Below are 16,180 nucleotides of genomic sequence, written 5' to 3'. Positions count from 1 at the left end.
ACTGTCTCTTGTTGAATAATGTCATACTTACTCTTTTACCTAATGTGCCAGGTTTCAGACTCTCAATACCTAAATACGTAACCATCCCTAGAAGAGTATTCATTTCGAATTCATTCTACATTGACCCGTTAATCTATAAGAAGTGCTGAAGTATTTTATATATCAGCAAAGTATGTTGTAGCTCTCATTTGTAATACAGATCTCTCTCCAAATTATGCTTTCAACGTGAAACAGGCGTCTGGCATTCGACAAATCTGATCACGTTTTTTGTTAATACGGTTACGTCATTAATTATGGTAGGCCTTGGATGTCTGAAATTATGGTGTATTTAAAACAAAGCAGTTTCGAATCCATATAACTATGATAAAGCATAAAATGAAAATGACATCATAATCAATTTATTATTTTTCGAACACAAATGAGATTGTTAATAAATGCGTAGAGTATAAAAACATAAATATTTAATTTAACTGTTGTATTAATTTTCAAATGAATTCAATTTCATTATCTGTAATGACATTAACACTCATTAGAATGTTATATTAAACAACTCATTGGCGCCATACTGAAGTGTGTGTGAATCGTTTCGACATCAATTGCATTGTTGTCAAGAGACTAGGCCTCGTGGAAGCGGTTATGAAGTAGTTAACGGGAAGGCTCCGGCTTGTTAAATTTAAACGCGGGGAGTATGAAGACAGAAATGAGAAGAAATATCGGGCTATTCCATATGAAATCGATCAGTAAAAAACCTCGCATTTTTTAAACCCTAATTTTTTCCTTATTTATACTGTACAAGGTGCTGAGGAGAGTGCATTTGCAAAAATATCAGTAGCGGCCGGTGATCGAAATCCTCGGTGACGCCAGATGCAACTAGTTTAAGTGCTTCCGATAGGAAATGTTTATTTATGATATTAATTATTATTGTTATATTATTAATATCATTATTACTGTATTATTATTATTATTATTATTATTATTATTATTATTATTATTATTATTATTATTATTATTATTATTATTATTATTATTAGTCTATTCTTATTACTATCAATGAAAAATAATAATTTCACTCACCAAATAAGCTGTTATGCTCTGAGTTTCAGTGATTGTTTCAGTGTGATGAAGCATCCCATATTATGTGTTGAAATTCCCCTTTCTTTCTTTTCTTTTTATTTTTTTTCTTTGACAGCAACAAACAAGGCCAAGAGAAGTTTATTTTGCACCACATTACCACATAACCATTTATGTTGCCCATACCAGGATGCAATAGAAACTCGCGTTTTAAGATTATGTGTCAGAAAAATTATCAGCGATGTCGTAGGTATCTCGGTACTCTCTCTCTTTATTTAAAACTTCATTTCTTTCAGTATTATTTCTTCTCGAAAAGGGACACCCTAACAATGAATTAACTTCTCCAGCATTATTTCTCTCATTTGTTTCTGTTTATATTTTCCCAAAATACATAACAACATTGGCCCACATTCACTACTGTACTACGAAGTACAATAGTAGAACACCCTCGCTTTTGTCATAAACTGAGACATAAGGGGAGAGAATCGAGTGGGTCTCTGCCTGCCAAAGAGCTGGAATTTTGTTATTTATGGCCTAGTTAGGAAGACAAGTCACCACTGCTATTCCCACCCCACTCTACCCTTGAGGCCGGCCCATGGGGACGAGTGAAACCTGACCAGGCCAGCCGAATTGTGCCTCAGCTACAACGTTTTAAGCGCAAACTCAAAGCCCGCGAAAGGACATGAAATGCATTAAGCGAGACCCGGCACGAACGATTCTGGCCTCAGGAACAAATTTTACTGCAAAACAGGTCTATATACATCACAAGCCAGACCCGGCACGAACGATTCTGGCCTCAGGAACAAATTTTACTGCAAAACAGGTCTATATACATCACAAGCCAGACCCGGCACGAACGATTCTGGCCTCAGGAACAAATTTTACTGCAAAACAGGTCTAAATACATCAAAGTTTTCAAATGCTTCTACAGCGATACATCCTTCATTGAAATAACTAATACATTAAATAAAAACACAAAATTTGATTTCAGTTACTGAGGCCCGGCCTCACTTGCCTCAGTCAATCAGCCGCCACTGAAAAATATACTATCGAAAGTCAAGCGGTTTTCGTATTGTTGAGCGACAAATTTAGCGTATTTTATAAAAACAAGCCTCTTTCAGCGCTCAGAACTCTGGAACCATTTACTGCAGAACATTGAACGGGAGCTCATTTTGAAGCTAACATTTAGTAGGTAATGATAAAAAGTAATCCTTATTTTTATTGTATACAGAGAAACAGATAAATAGATTTTACTTACTTTTAGGCTTTTTGCCCATTTGTAAAAATGTAAAAAAATATTGAGAAAAAACCTTGCATTATTAAGAGGGATTCGGCAATGTTTGCTTAGTGGCTCGGCAATAAGTTTCGAGGGTATTAAATAAATTATTTTCACACGCCTAGACTTGAACGGCGCATTACCGCACGCACTAACCGAGAGATGAAGATAAGCGAGCGTTGGGCGTCATTTTACTCCTGTGTTTATGAAAACCTGTGATAAAGCTAGCACAGCTATGCGCTACTAGACGACACATCACGTGTTTATGTCTCCTGGCCTTGCTTGTCTCGGCTAGCTCCCGCCTCACAGTCAGCTGGTTAGTTCACGCGCGTACTATTTATTTTCTTTATTTGATATTTTCAATACTTTCTTATCAACGGTGCACCAGTAAAAAAATATCTGTTTATTTGTACTTTCAATGCGAAATTTAACTATATATTTTCAAAATATTTTTTCGTGGGCAAAGAGTCTTAATTAAGAAAAATCTAAATTTCTCCATTTCCATAAAAAGTAAGAAAAACTGTTTACATGTCAATATAAACTTTAATTTCTCAGCATCAAAATAAACCATGATTTTGATCATTGTGTGAAAGGGTTTCGGAGCCACAACAGTTTAAATTTGGTAATTTTATGAAAATACGATAAATTTAAATATTTTAAATTTAAACACTATGAAGTTCTGATGCCTCAAACTTTGCACAAAGCATTGTATCACAGTTGTCAACGGACAGAAAAAGTTTCATTGTATTTAAAAATTGCAAGGTCAATTTTCTCTATATTTCGGTCGATTTGAGATGGAATAGCCCATCACATTTTTCGAACCCTAAACATCCTTACAATCCCAAACAAGATCATAATAACAACAGAGTATGAACGTTTCATACAAAATGTAGGGTTTAGACGAATCTCATACCACTTTTTTTTTCGTTCCTTTCCTTCTATTAGACTGCTGAGAAAGAACAATGAACGTGTACTGTTGCGTACTTGAACAATTCTGTATTCGCTGAAAGTTCAAACATAAATATACGATTTATATGGAAATTGAATAACTTTCACGAAGTGCATTATGCGATGTAGACCGATGACCAAGAACTAGATGACATTCTGCTGAAAGGAGGACAGTCACAAGGCTTTAGTCGAACAGAAATGGACCAACTGCTATAGACAAGGGTTGGACCTATATCGCTATTGCACATAGGTGAAGAATTTCGCGAACACCGGCATTCTTCGTCGATGAAAGTTACAACCAAGATCTTTTATTCTCCACTCAGGAATAATGAAAGATGATCGCGGCCTTAACAATTGACCTTAACAATGAAACACACGGTCATTATAAAATACCTCTTGTTTAACTAGCCGTGTATCCTCTTCTTGTGAAAACACTTCTATTAAGTTATTGTACAATGCAAAGGAAAAGCACGGTATTAAACGCAATGCATTTGTGCAGGTACGAATCTGGCGTTGAAGTAGTGGCAGCTCCGACGAAACTTGTGTAAAAGTAAAATTCTAAGCTGACTTGGATATAAAATTCAAAATAAATTATAAATATTAACTTAATCTCACAGGTTTACTTCCTTACTTACTTACTTATGGCTTTTAAGGAATCCGGAGGTTCATTGCCGCCCTCACATAAACCCGCCATTGGTCCCTATCCTGTGCAAGATTAATCCAGTCTCTACCATCATATCCCACCTCCCTCAAATTCATTTTAATATTATCCTACTATCTACGTCTCTGCCTCCCCAAAGGTCTTTTTCCCTCCGGCCTCCCAACTAACACTTTATATGCATTTCTGGATTCGCCCATACGTGCTACATGCCCTGCCCATCTCAAATGTTCCTAATTATGTTAGGTGACGAATACAATCTGACAGGATTACGGTCGATATTAACTTCACCGTTTTATTTTTCAGTAATCTATACTAATAATAAATCTGTAGCCGAAATTTTTCTGGTAGTTCTCGATTTTCCAAAAATAATTGGTCCTAACATATATAATTAACCACCCTGAAACCGAAAATCGCTTTTTTGAAATTTTTGTTTATATGTCTGTCTGTATGTTTGTTACCTTTTCACGCGATAATGGCTGAACCGATTTATGTGAAAGTTGGAATATAAATTAAGTTCGTTGTAACTTAGATTTTAGGCTATATGGCATTCAAAATACTTTATTGAAAAGGGGGGTTATAAGGGGGCCTGAGTTAAATAAATCGAAATATCTCGCTTATTATTGATTTTTGTGAAAAATGTTACATAAAAAAGGTTTCTTTAAAAATGATTTCCGATAAGTTTTATTCTTTACAAAATTTTGATAGGACTGATATTTAATGAGATAAATGAGTTTTAAAATTAAAATAACGCCATCTAAGACGGTGCAATGAATTAAGAACAAATGACTTCGTCTATAAGGGGCCTTGGACAACCACAATCGAAACAGGGGCCATGGACATCAACAATCGAAAGCTATTAAATATTGCTTACAGAGAATGTTTCTGTGTTTGTACGAAGTAATATCAGAAGCTAAATTAACAGATTTGTATAATTAATTATTATTTCACCATTGGAAAGTGTAGGTTCTCTAGACGGACATAATGCTATAATGTTAATACAGTAACGTCTGAGTAAATCGAGGACAGGTAAGATTAAAATAGCTTCTTATGCACAGAAAACTTGATACGCTATTTTATACATTCGTTTTCTGTATTTCTTAAAATAATATTTATGTACACTCATTTCAATCTCAGAGAATTAACGAACAACGAGAGTGTATTGATTTAGTATGCAGTAATAGTACGTTAGCTTAGCAATCCATTATTTTATAATTCAATGGTCAATTGAATCGTGTTAAAATACATAAAATATATATGCAATAAATGCAATTCAAAAAAATTGGGTAATGAGCGAAGCAGATTATCTTGCGCTGTTGTAAAAGTTGTTCCCTGGATCAAACGTCCTATTTTAATTATGTAATTACTTTATATTTATTTGTAACAGGTGCAGCGGAGCGCACGGGTACGGCTAGTAACGTAATAAAAAGAATCTTGAATAAGATTGCATCAGGACTAACACGTCATTGTGCGTTTTTGATTTCAAATAAAATTCCATTAATTTTTAGTGAACATTATTATATTTCATGTGCATTTTCCCCGATAAATTGGTTCATACGTACTGAATATGAACAAAAATTGTCCAGCAGTTAGGATAAATCATTGCAAACAGACAGACATATCCAAAACTGTATTCTAGGTATCAAGAATGCTGAAAACGCCTATTTCGAGAAGTTCTCCATTCGTTTGTCAAAATCACAATATCGGTACGTTGCATTTGCAGCTCAATGAGGAAAAAAAATATTGATGGCATTGTTAACTATTCTTGAAGAGGGCTGTGGAAGACAATCGTTGTTAATTGTTACTTGAATTGTTGCTGAAGAAGGCTGTGGAAGGCAGACAGTCATTATTAATTGTTTTTTAATTACTTATTTAACGACACTTTTTCAGCTGCTATGGTTATCTAGCGTCTGAATGAGATAAAAGTGATACTACCAGCAAAATGAGTCCAGGGTTCAGCGCCGAAAGTTACCCAGCACTTGCTCATAATGGATTGAGGTAAAAAAAAACGGAAAAACCTCAACCAGGTAACTTGTCCCAACCAGGATTTGAACCCGGACCCGCTCACTTCACGGACAAGAATGCTAACCGTTATCCCATAGAGGTGGACTTGTTTACTGTTACGTCAATAATTTTTGGTGAAGAGGGCTGTGGAAGACAAACGGTCATTGTTAACTGTAACGCCAATTAATAATCAGTGTTGACAATTCAGCGGTTTTCCCACTAGACCTAGCGTTTTTCGGTGTTAGTTTAGCGGGTAAAATTAATTAATTTTGTATTGCTGATATAGGGATTTAGCGGGTATTTTTATTTATTCATTTATTTAACCTGGTAGAGATAAGGCTATCAGGCACAGCGTCAAAATAATACAATGTTACATTGACAATATAGCAATTTAGCGGTTTCTGCACGGCTTCACAGCGGATTTTTAAGAATTGAGTTGGCAACACTGTTGGTAATGAAGAGGACTTGAAAGACACATAACCATTGTTGTTACGTCAAATCTTGTTGAAGTGAGCTTTGAAAGACGTCATTTTTAACTGTTACGTTAATTGATACTGAAAAGCGTATGAAAGACACATAGTCATTGTTAACTGTTACGTCGAATGATATTGAAGAGGGTTTAATTGTTACCTCAAGTGTTGTTGAAGAGGGCTTTGAAAGACAACATTTTTTAACTGTAACGTCAATTGTTGATGAAGAGGGCTGAAGTAGACATATAGTCATTGTTAATTGTTACGTCAACTGTTGGTGAGAGGGGTGTGAAAGATGCACAGTCATTGAAAACTGATTACATATTAATATACTGTACTCCAACCACGAGAAAGTCTCCAGGGAATGAGACGGAGCGGGGTAATGCTGTGAATGAATGTTGATGTCATAAGATATCATAAGGTCACACACGTGGGTACTCGTATCTCTATTGGCTATCTCTCCAAGCACAAACAATGACAATAATACATACATTTTTATACTACTCTAATTACAAAATTAGATCACTGTTAATCTCCTGGAGCCCTATTCATAGACATCACGCTAGCCCATGCTACGAGCGTTCTAAACTAGCCCCGGTTATGGCCAGGTTAGTTTTACAGGATTCAGAGACGCCGATTAATCAGTGGCTACGTTAGTCGGCGTATTACCTTTGGAAAATGTTACACGATGCTGAAAATGCTACTGCGCATGTGCAGACTGGCAATTGTCGTGCTCAGACGCAAGCGATTCTGGATCGTTTCCGTTTATTTGTGAGGTTATTGGAGTTATTAAACTACAATAAACTATTTGTTTTTTCTTCTGTGGTAAAAAAAAAGCAAGAAATATACATGGAAGCGTGCGGGAATTCGACTACACAAGAAAAAATGCCCAAAATGTAAGTAGAAATATAATACTAAAATTTACGTCGTCATATTTTCTAAATATGTCCAATCTCGGTAGGTACGTCTTCCTCCTACGTCTCACATCATGAATTCGACGTACATAACCCACATTCACCGCATCATAATCAGCCATCTTGCTAAGCTCTAAACTACCCTACCGACGGCGGCTAAATTTTAGCCGGCCAAACCCCTCTTAGTACACGTATTATCGCTAACACTGGTTTATGAATACGAAAAACGTTAGTTCGCTGATCATCCACCGGAAGTAGCTATTTATCCCGCTCTAAGAATGTCTATGAATAGGTCCCCTGGTCTTTTAATCCCTCCATACAAGAAATAACATATGCAGAAGAGCGCATGATTTTTGAACTGACGTTATAACTCTAATATCATCTATCTACTTCTCAACAATAGATGACGCAATAGTAAGCACATTCCTTTCACGGTTTATCTCCTGGTTGGAGAATAGTATGAATTTTTGTACTCAAAATACTACTACGTCCTAAAATATTGCTCTTCTTTCTGAATCACACCTATTTTTTCAGTTTAATCTATAAAACAGTCCATTTAAACAAAATGTTGGATTAACCGCGGTTTTGTTTTAGCCTCAACACTGTCACGAATAACGTAAGAGTTGACTGCGTTCATAAAACGACACAAGCTCAGCTGCTCCACGCAAAGATGCGCTGCGCTCGTAGCACACGGCCGATCGCTTCATTAGGGAATTGATTTGAGCCAATTATAACAAATTGAATCCTGTTACTTGGGCCGGCCTTTGTATTGGGCATGCTCTGAGTGGCAATTAGGCGCTGATAGCTCACTTCCTCTCCATCAAGATAAAACGACTTCTCATGTGCTGTAATGGAGCTGCACTCTCTCTCTCTCTCTCTCTCTCTCTCTCTCTCTCTCTCTCTCTCTCTCTCTCTCTCCCTCTCGACCGCCACCGCGGCGGCTTTTTTGCGGTTCTCTTCAATTACTCGAAACTGAGGAGGGAATCTAATGGAGAGCCTGGCACAGAGAGGCTGCAAGTGTCCCGGGCTTTAATGAGGTTTGGAGCATCTAGACGTGTTCACGTACAGACGTGGTAAATCACATTTATTCAATTACTCCATACCTCTTAAATTTAAGGGTATATGTACGTGAACGACTACAAATATTATCAGAAAATGCAGGCTCTAAATTTCTAAAATTTTATAAGAAAATGAACTCACAATTGGACAAAAATTACAAAGTGCCACAACAAGACTTATTAGAACTTAAATATCTGATAAAAGTAGAAAAGAGGTTACTTACTTACTGGCTTTTAAGGAACCCGGAGGTTCATTGCCGCCCTCACATAAGCCCGCCATTAGTCCCTATCCTGAGCAAGATTAATCCATTCTCTATCATCATATCCCACCTCCCTCAAATGCATTTTAATATTATCTTCCCATCTACGTCTCGGCCTCCCCAAACGTCTTTTCCCCTCTGGCCTCCCAACTAACACTCTATATGCATTTCTGGATTCGCCCATACGTGCGACATGCCCTGCCCATCTCAAATGTCTGGATTTAATGTTCCTAATTATGTCAGGTGAAGAATACAATGCGTGCAGTTCTGTGTTGTGTAACTTTCTTCATTCTATTGCAACTACATCCCTCTTAGACCCAAATATTTTCCTAAGAACCTTATTCTCAAAAACCCTCAATCTCTGTTCCTCTCTCAAAGTGAGAGTCCAAGTTTCACAGCCATACAGAACAACCGGTAATGTAACTGTTTTATAAATTCTAACTTTCAAAATTTTTTGACAGCAGACTGGATGACAAAAGCTTCTCAATCGAATAATAACAGGAATTTCCCATATTTATTCTGCGTTTAAATTCCTCCCGAGTGTCATTTATATTTGTTACTGTTGCTCCAAGATATTTTAATTTTTCCACCTCTTCGAAGGATAAATCTCCAACTTTCATAGTTCCATTTCGTACAATATTCTGATCACGAGACATAATCATATTACTTAGTCTTTTCGGGATTTACTTCCAACCCTATCTCTTTACTTGCTTCAAGTAGAATTTCCGCATTTACTAATAATATTTTTCAAACCGATTTTATCAGAGTATGAAAAAAAAATTCTACAGTTACATCACTTGGTAACCATAACATTGTTATGGTTTCTCTGACATCTTTAATATTTTTCCTGCATGTAATAAACACTTATTTCTGAAAAGCAGACTACTCTCAGACATGTAGAGTTGTTTATTTTAATACATTTAATTTTTTATTTGTCCTATATAAAATATATTAAAATTTGCATAATTTTTCGTGACCTGATTTTTCTATTTTCAAAGAAATGGGCATTATTGTAGTCTACCTTTTGCATAAATGCATATTAAATCAGTGTACAAATTTTCAGAATTCTATCTCTAATGGTTGTGGAGTTGTGAAATAATATGTGTGAAAACTTTCAAATTTTGGAAAATTTAATTTAAAGTAAAAGTGAATTCTTAAAAATATTATTAGTAAACTTTTTTTTATACTTCTATCAGATATTTAAGTTCTAATAAATCTTGTTGTGGTACCTTGTAATTTTTGTCCAATTGTGAGTTCATTTTCTTATAAAATTTTAGAAATCTAGAGGCTGCATTTTCTGATAATATTTGTGGTCGTACACGTACATATACCCTTAAACGAATGATTGAACGGACAATGATAAATTCCTGACTAGTTTTGAGTGTGTGGAGTATGATAAATGATTGCATAATAATTCCATTGTGTTCGTGTTGTCATTTTTTGTGCAAATGGAGTTTTGTTCCCCAGGTGATTACACAAGTTAAATTCTACAAGTGGGTGTGCAAAAAATAAAAGAATACTGGCATTTCATGTGTTTTATTTTCGTAGAAAATTATTTGTAATATGTAGGGTACGGATGTTTTTATTGGGTTATTTTACGACGCTGTATCATCATCTAGGTTATTTAGCGTCTGAATGAAATGAAGGTGATAATGCCGGTGAAATGAGTTCGGGGTCAAGCAAGAAAAATATTAATAAAATAAACTAGCAGCATTTCTCACAAAATAAATGCATAGAAACATGCAGTTACCTCATAAATACTTGCAGTAAACATTTCATCCAGATTGATTAATATTTGGCATAAGAAAGTTGGTGTTGAATCAACAAACATGAACACAGAAAAATAGATTTGAAAATAAACTACATTCATCTAGTAACTTCAGGAAGCCAACAAAAAGTTACTAGATTTGTAATCAGAAATTTTAAAAAAGAATTCTTCGATGAAAAACAATTTTGACAGGTCTTTAAATTCCACGCCCCCTTCCAGCCTTATTTAAAAAGTGTAAACATACGAGTATTTGTAATCAGAATTGAGCTGAATCCATTTGGGGTATGAAAATATAAATTCTGAATAAGTGAAATAGCTAAAAAAAAATTTGGAAAAATTTCCATGATTTTCAGCGGAGTCTTCTCTTAAAGTATTCAACAGACAGAAAACCATCGTTTTTCAGTTATGAGATAAACTTCAATAGTTTCCTCGTTTTTCGTTCGCATTAGACAGACCTTTGCCAGCAGCTCAGCTCGCGTGAAGTGGTTCTAGAAGCGGAAGTATTTGCCGCCATTATGGGACCCTTTTACATGAACACAATAGTTCAGAGCTGATATGAACCCTTCAATAGCACAACAGCTTCCTCGTGCTCCGTATTTATGACTTTTAATGCTGGAGTTAAGAACTCTCGTTAAGGTTATCGAAGCAGGCAGCTCTGATAAAGGGAAGGTCAGGCACGTTTCACTTCCTCAAAACAGCTTCAACCAAAGTACGTCAATTAAGAAACTTATCGATATTACTAGAAACAAAACAAAACTTGTAAATTTATAATATAGTGGTCGCAAAGCTTTTATCTACAATTACTGTATCTACAGGGTGGCGCAAAAGTCACTTTACACTCTAAAAAATATTTTTCTTTTTATTTTAGTAGGTTATTTTACGACGCTTTATCAACATCTTATGTTATTTAGGTACGAGTATAAAGCAGGGGTGTACACCTTTCGCTAGTATAATTCCTGATCACCAGGGCTCGGAGTTTTAGGTCCTCTGAACGTTCATTTTAGACTTTTTATATAATATGTGAAATAGACTTTTTTTACAGCAGTAAAAATTTGGAAATATTCAACATCTTCTTCCTCCATTACTGTATTTTGTTGTATTTTGTACAATAATGAAAATTAGTATGTGTAGAACACCGTCCTTCTGCTATTTGAAAAAAAAAATATATATATATATATATATATATATATATACAATTTAAAAAAATTATTTACATTTTTTTTTCAAATTCAGTTCACTGTACAGTGATGAAGCGTTTCCCACATAACTCAAAAACTATCCAACATTCTGTGATGAAATTTTTTGTGTGTATTTATGCATGTCATATCTCTATCTTTCATAGATTGTCAGATAAAACATAAATTCATTTAAAAAATTGGTCAAATATCAGTATTTTTTTCTAACACAAAATAAAAAAATATATATATTATTTATTAAGGAATGTAATTTAAAGAGCATGATATTGTAGATACGAGTTTCAGCAATAAAATAAAACAGAGAGAATATGATACAGTTAACAAGTTTATGAGTTATGAGGGAAACGCTTCATCACTGCACAGTGAATTGCCACCATTTTTAATTTTGAAAAAAAAAAAAATATATATATATATATATATATATAAGTAATTTTTTTAATCGTAAAATATTTTTTTAATATAGCAGAAGGACAGTGTTTTACACATACCAATTTTCATTATTGTACAAGATACAGTAATGGAGGAAAAAAATGCTTTAATATTTCCAAACATTTTACTGCTGTAAGCTGCTCCTAACCCCTTAAGTTTAGAGATCTATAGCCTGTTACCATGACAACATTTTCCGGACAGTTTTCTATATGTCAACACTGTGATCTTCTAGAATGATTCTTTTTCATTTTCAAGTATGTTGACTTCTTATCATAATAATAACCCTAAGTTTAACTATACTCAATTTACCCCAAGGATGAGGAAATTTGGGTATAATTTGTATTACTGAAGTAAAACATGCTTTAAAGCAGCCGTGGCGAGAACGTGACTCGCGAGACATTGTGGCTCGCAGTGATAGCGAGTGCATTTCGCTTGCTTCTAACCTCCGCCAACCCCCACCCTCTCACTCACTGGAGTCAAACTCCGTTCCATTTGTATTTGTCTCTGACCTGCGAGTGGCATATGTATCTCTCGAAACCATGTACGAAAGTTCCAAGTAGGATGGGAGGACGCATTTTTTTGATGTCAATATGATGAGAATATTAAATGTATGATTTGTTCACAAGTATTACGAGGAAAACGGTTGTATAACATAAAACGGCATTATACTACATGTTACTGATGAAACATTATAAGGTTAAGTGTTATTGTTGTTATCATCATTATCATCATCATCATCATCTCTGTACGTCGACCCTATTTCACCAGATGTACGAATAATGCGGTTAGCTCTTCAATTTGAACTCACTGATTTACTATGTGATGTCAAATGAAAGCTAGATGTAAGGACTTGACAAATGTTGAACTTTCAAATCTTTTCCAAAAAATAAATATCCGAAGCTTCGTTCTTTCGCTTGCTCTGTTGAAGCCATGTTCGCTACAACTTACGTTGGTGAAAAATTATTTTCAACAATTAAAATAGTAAAAACCAAATTTAGATCATGACTGACAGACAAATACCTTCGTGATCAACTACGACTGGCAGTAAGTGACATAATTCCTGATTTTGAAACTCTGTCGCAGAGACATTCTGAAGACAGTTAATTTTATGTTGTGATATTGTTCACTTATTGTTCATTTCTTTCTTCGTTACACGTACTAAACATCAGTTTGTAGCCTTGTACTGTATAAAATTATATTTAAGTGCTTGACGTAAGGAAAATGAAAATCCGTTAATAAGTCAAACAGTTGCTTCACTTCCCCTTCGGGTGTCCGCCTCCTTCCATAGGTGCTATGCACATTGCAGGTCACACAGTGGCTCGGCGCACGATTACATTTTCGCCACCGCTGCTTTAAAGGCATCATAAAATGAAAGTACCCGATACCCAATTCAGCGAGTGTTGACGACCACTGTTTTGGTATGAAAGTGGTAGGATTCGGAAGCTACGAGGACACGTATGGCATAATGCCTTTTATAACCTTGAGATCCATTAAAGATATCATGATTACTAAAGACAAGCACACGAAATGCTCCTCAGTTTCAAGTAGCAAGGTAAACTCATTCGCGGAACTGCAAAGCACTGGGAGAGACCTGCTGTGGTTACGTCACGTGTATACTTCATAGCCCAAGGAGTACTGTTAAGTTTACTATATTATGCTCAAGAGCATTCACTTGCTTTAGTGGAGATAATTTATTCTCTAGGTGCGTTCCTTTGAGATTTTTGTGAAATACGTACTGACGCACAAAACATGCAGTGGCGGCTCGTCAAAACATCTTGAATTGACATATGCAAAACATTACAGCGCGTGTACGAGTAAAAATCAGAGGTGTACACCTTTCGCTAGCATAATCCCTGATCAGGGCTCGGACTTTCAGGCCCTCTGAACGTTCATTTTAGGCTTTTTATATAATATGTGAAGTAGGCTTTTGTGGTTTTTCTTGTTAAAACATGAAAAATATTGCTTTTAATACGTTGAAGAGATTTCTTAAATTTTAATAATTAAATTATTGATTAAAAAAATTACTAATTTTACAAAATAACTTTCGTTAATAAAAACAGCAATGGTTTATAATGTGTTTGAGGACTTAGCAACGTAGTTATTTTTTTAATTATGAAAATTTGTGGAGTATTTTGTTCATCCGAACAGCGTTTATCTAATAACTCAAAAAGTACTGTAGGGTTTTCCACACAAGAACAACATATCTTAAAATCTTTAATGTAAAATGTATACTTTATTTTCAAAGAATAATACTGATCAAATTATTTATGAAAAAATAAAACATTAAATTTGGGGGAGGAGGGAAATTCAACATGTTACAATTTTACTGTATGTTGTAGGTAGGTTTATTAAAATATATCAAAACAAGAATTACATCGAAATTCAAATATTTGAATAAATTTATCATGTAAACGCTGCGCAGTTCAATTAAGAACTACATAAATTTTTATAATTAAAAGAAATAACTACTGGGTTTTCAAAAAAACAGTCAAAATTGTTTACTGATGTACAGATAATGTAACTTAAGAGTATAGTAAACATATCAGTTTTCATTTCCTAAGGACCTACAAATTCTGAGAAAAAAACAAAATGTTGAAATATAGTATAATCATTATACTAGTGAAAGTCCACACCTGTGGAGTAACGGTCAGCGCGTCTGGCCGCGAAACCAGGTGGCCCGGGTTCGATTCCCGATCGGGGCAAGTTACCTGGTTGAGGTTTTTTCCGGGATTTTCCCTCAACCCAATATGAGCAAATGCTGGGTAACTTTCGGTGCTGGACCCCGGACTCATTTCACCGGCATTATCACCTCCATCTCATTCAGACGCTAAATAACCAAAGATGTTGATAAAGCGTCGTAAAATAACCTACTAAAATAAAAAAATAAATAGTAGTGAAAGGTGTAACCCTCCCCCCCCCCTCCTTGGAGACGCGTTACGCGTACTGACACAATTTCCATGATGGTTTTTCAGCATGTGGCTGGCACGAGGACCCACACGGAAGCCACAAATTTCTTCTCCATAATAAAAACTTTCGTATTCACCTCGTCTTCTCGCTGGGAATTTTAGTGTGTTATAGTTTCTCTCAGGTTCGTCAGATGTCTCTCGCTACAGACGTGGACAAATTATTAGACTAAAAGTTTTTTCTTGCAAACATAATATAATTCGTGATATCAACTATCAGTATAATTCACAGACTATCTATTGTTGTAAATATGTTTGTTTACATCTTCTGGTATATTTTTGCAATGGTTAAATATATTTTTTTTTTTCTGGCTATGTTGGTACTGGTGGTGTTTTAATTACATACTGCAGAAGAAATTCCCCTATGGCCTGCAAGAAGACCGGACATGAACGAAATTGAAAATCTGTGATCTATACTGAAGAAGAAAGTGAACAAAAAGAGGCTTACAACAAAACATGGACTTATTTAAGCATTGTCTGATATCTGGCTAAATGATGCTGATATTCCAAGAAAGTGTCAAACTTTGGTTTCCAACATCCCTGACAAAAACCAACGTGTTAATAAAAGATAAGGGAATATTCACAAAATATTAGTAACTTCAAGGCTCAATTTTCTGTTCATTATATCTGTGCAAAATACATTTTTGTTCATTATTCCTACCAATAAATACAGCTTCGTTGCACATATAATTAATTTAGTCTAATAATTTGTCCACGTCTGTATGATCACACCTCGAAATACGTCCACCAGATGTCACACGAATATCACCGATACATTTTCCATACACAGATTTGTTTTGCAGGAAAAATAAAGATAAGTACTGGGACTTTTCGCCCACTCTGTATAATATGAAAACAATTTCGATGTGTATCTGTGCATTTCACAAAAAAGTCTGAGTCCTTACTTGACACGCTGATGTATTCTGAATATAAATCGACAAAAATGACAATTCTAACGATTTTGATGATGACGATAGAATGCTGATCATGGTGTATTTCTGTTTCGAAGCCTCAATGTCAAACTTGTGACTTTAGAAAATTTTATCGGCCTGGCGAAAGATCAATAGTTTTGACTAACCAATGTAGTTTTTTAGACCTTCTGAAGGTTATACAAGATAATGTCGAGTGCAAGCAATACCAGAAAAACAACCTGGCACAAAAACAG

General features: G+C 35.1%; 1 protein-coding gene across 1 annotated transcript in view; it reads right to left on the bottom strand.

The window, feature by feature from the left end:
• The window catches only part of LOC138696965 (pleckstrin homology-like domain family B member 1), a 733,810-nt gene that overhangs the window by 328,566 nt on the left and 389,064 nt on the right, over nt 1-16,180 (bottom strand). The gene's annotated exons all lie outside the window — the stretch shown is intronic.

The sequence above is a fragment of the Periplaneta americana genome, chromosome 3 (assembly GCF_040183065.1).
Source record: "Periplaneta americana isolate PAMFEO1 chromosome 3, P.americana_PAMFEO1_priV1, whole genome shotgun sequence".
NCBI classification, from domain to species: Eukaryota; Metazoa; Arthropoda; class Insecta; order Blattodea; family Blattidae; genus Periplaneta; species Periplaneta americana.
The sequence above is the reverse complement of the archived record's forward strand: the minus strand, read 5'-3'. Positions and strand labels throughout refer to the sequence as shown.